Consider the following 3,604-nt stretch of genomic DNA (forward strand, 5'->3'; position numbering starts at 1 on the left):
GCAACATCAATTCTAACTTGGAGGACCAATTCCCATTTTCTCTAGGAAGATTCCTGGCCAAGAACTTATCCCTTGAAAAGGGTACCTCTCAACCTAAACCCCAAGCGACTGAGCATCTCTTAACATTAAGGGGAACATGCCAACCTCTAAGCTAGTTCCCTGCATAGCTATCTGTCTCGTCCTCTTCTTCTTGATCCTTAAGACATTTCACTAGGGCTCTCCATCTTACTTCACTATCTCAAAGTTTCTATTTATCTATTCTGGGACTTGAGATAGCTACTCTATCATGGGGCCCTAGCCCTAATGAGGCTGTAAGAGTTTGTCTAGCTTAGGTTGGCACTTACACCTTCTTAATGGTGCATAGACTCAACCCCTAACCGTCTCGTTCAACTCCTCATCATTACTCTTCCTCTTGAAGGGGAATCTGATAACTCCTAACTAGTGGCTACCTCTCTCTTTTTGACATCTACTTATCTTACTCTCTATGACCTCTAAAAGTCGTTACATCTCATCGTGATACCACCTCAATATCTGAGAGTTATTGTGTTCATCCATCATGACCAGAATCCTTGTTTGTAGTAATAGAAGTTACCACCTCTTTTGGTAATCACTCAATATTCATCCATCGCCACTAATTCCCTTGGTTTATCATGATGAAACACACTTTTCTCTTATCCTCTACTAGTCTTACGTAACTTCATTCATCGTACCATTGCCTATCTGGGTATCCGCTACGAAGTTTAACTTAACTTTCAGATTTAACTCTATTTCTCTTGGGGGTAGGATCAGGGTTTTGTCCTTGCCGTTATAGGGCAACAACCAATTCAACCCAATTACCCCATCAACTTCATGGAAGGCATACATATCAAGTCTAAAGTAATACAACAGTTCTCATAACCAACTACACAGTTTAAGCACCTATCAGATGTAATTGCCCTTTTTTGTGTTGGTGTGGACACATGCATGTCATAAGGCAACGTATTCATCATCAAGCTAAGTCTTTTAGCTCAGGCATGCAAAATAAAAGAATGACTAGCACCCTAATTAAACATTGTAATCACTAGCGAGTTGTTAAAAATGATCGTTCTTTGGATCATTTCTGGAGACTTTCAGGCTTCTTCCCTTGTGATGACAAATACTTATCCTTAGGTGCATGACCTTGCCTTCTCTATATTCTGTTGGCATTATCTCAAGAAGTGTCTAAGCTTACTATAACTATAGCAGACATTCTGTCTAGCCATACATGATCTATCGCTTTGACTCTCTCGGTTGTCCCATGGCCTCTTCCTCTTCCTATTCGCATCAGAAGAGGTGCCACCCTAATCTCCCTTCTCTAACTTGGGAGTAGGCATCAAATGAGTGTTTAAGCTGTTTGTCGTAATTCGACAGGCCTCAACTGCATTGTTGAAGTGCTCAACTGCCTAGGAACAATCATCTCCCTTAAGGACTGCTTTAGTCCTCTGACCATCTTTTGGTCATCTACCTTTCATCATCTCGGTAACACAAGTAACTGAAGTAGTGGAGAGACAAATAAACTTAGCTAAATACTCATCAAATGACTCGTTATCCTTCTGCTTCAGGGTTAGGAATTCTACTTCCTTTTCATCCCTAACTAACCTCGTAAAATATTTCTCATGGAATTGCTCTAGGAACACTTTTCATGTCACTCTCGTGTTCCGAGCATCCAGAAGAATCTTGGCATTCTTCTACTAATGATTGGCATCCTTTTCTAGCTAGTAAATAGCCATGTGGGCTTTTTGCTCAGTCGGATAGTCCAGAACTTTGAAAATCTTTTCCAAGTGGTTAATCCAATTCTCTACTACTTGGATGTCAACCACTCCATCGAAGGATGGCAGACTGTGCTTACAAAAGCAAGTAATCCACTACTAGATGCTGTCAGGGTCTACTACTGGCATTGCTGATCTAGCTAAATGTTTTGTTGCTTGCGTTATGAGGTTTCTTCCTCTGGTTGCCTTCTGTCGAGGTTAGCCATTGCCGCTGCTACCACTGCTACTATTATGGCGTCTTTTTCTTGTTCCTAGTTAGCTTGTGCCGCCCTCAACCCTTCAATAGCCTTTTATTGTGATTCTAAGTGATCCAAAATTAATCGTATTGGATCGGGAGGGACCTTTACGTTGTGTTCTGAGGGCTCTCTAGTGAAGGGTTTCTTCGAGTTCTAACCATTGCACTAACTTAACGGATAACATAATAGAGGAACAAGAAATAAACAACATGCTTGGATTTTATTTAACAACATATGCATTTATAATACATCATTCAAGCATCAGTCCTCAGTCACAGCAATATAGTTTAGCATACATAGCAATCAAGTATGCCAGACTAACCAACTCAGGTTAGTTGTATCAAAAGAAGTCCTATATCAGTTTTATGAGGATCTGACTATCTAAAAATAGTGAATCTTAACAAAATTTTCAAGGTGCTAGATGTAATCCTCAACACCTAAATCCACTATCTGATTCAGATGACAGAACTCATATACCCAGAAGGGTAAATATGGAAGCATGTCCATCATCATAAAGATCCAGTCCTTGGTGTCTAGATGAGGGTTACCCAATCCATGAGTATGATATAACACCTTTACTCCCTGAAGGTATTCTAGGTAAATGTTCGGGTCTTGCTGATCCTTATCTTTCCTGATATGTCGACCCAAGAATTCCAACTTCTCTCTCAGCTGATCCTGACTACGGATCTTAGGCTCAGTTGAAACAGGGATAGGTACTGTGGGCGTCAAGAGTATCCCTGGTTTGGTACTAGATTCAGAGATGTTGCTTGGGTGTACACTGGGGCTAACAAGCTATCTGCGAGACTGAATGTCACAACTAGGGTCCACTGGTTCTTGATACAAATTACTTGTAGGATCCACTGGGTCACTGGGTACGGGAAGGTCCATTACGTCCTTAACAGTAACCCCTAAAAGGTTAGCCCCATACTCTGGATAATTGTTGGACTCCTTTACTGAGTATCTTGGGCTAGCAGTCCCCATAGTCCATCCTACCAGATCCACTTTGGTGAGATCAGTCATGTTAACATCCCAATCATTGACTAAGTTCTCAGATCTAGCGTCCCAATCCATTGTGTTTTTCATCTCAATTCCTGTAAAGGTTTGTCAGTTTCTCCTTAACTAACCCCGATATCTAACGCATAAACTCAAGCAAAGCGTTCTATCCTATGCCAAAACCTCCGCTCTGATACCAAAAATGTCATACCTTACTATCGGATCCACTTAGGGTTTAATTAAAACCATTTTAGACCACATTGGATGGTCTTGGGCTCAAAAATTCATGAAAACGCTAATTTTCGGATTTTTACTATTCATCGGGTAAAAATCCAGTTTTCTAGCCTAAATTCAAAAATTCATAACTTAATCTAGAAAATTTGAAATAGAGTGGTTTAAAATTCTATAAAAATATCCTTGAATGCTTTTTCAAGGAAAATAATCTTATGAACCAATTCCATTTGAAAAAGTGTCAGGTTTTTGTGAAATTCACCTCTGTCCATTTGGCAAAAATCCTTTTTCCAGATTCTGAACTTTAACTTTGAAAAATCATTATAAATTGTGTAGTTGGCCATTTTTAACGTGCTG

The sequence above is a fragment of the Neltuma alba genome, unplaced genomic scaffold, assembly GCF_004799145.2.
Source record: "Neltuma alba isolate B1F8T4 unplaced genomic scaffold, ASM479914v2 tig00011861_pilon, whole genome shotgun sequence".
NCBI classification, from domain to species: domain Eukaryota; kingdom Viridiplantae; phylum Streptophyta; class Magnoliopsida; order Fabales; family Fabaceae; genus Neltuma; species Neltuma alba.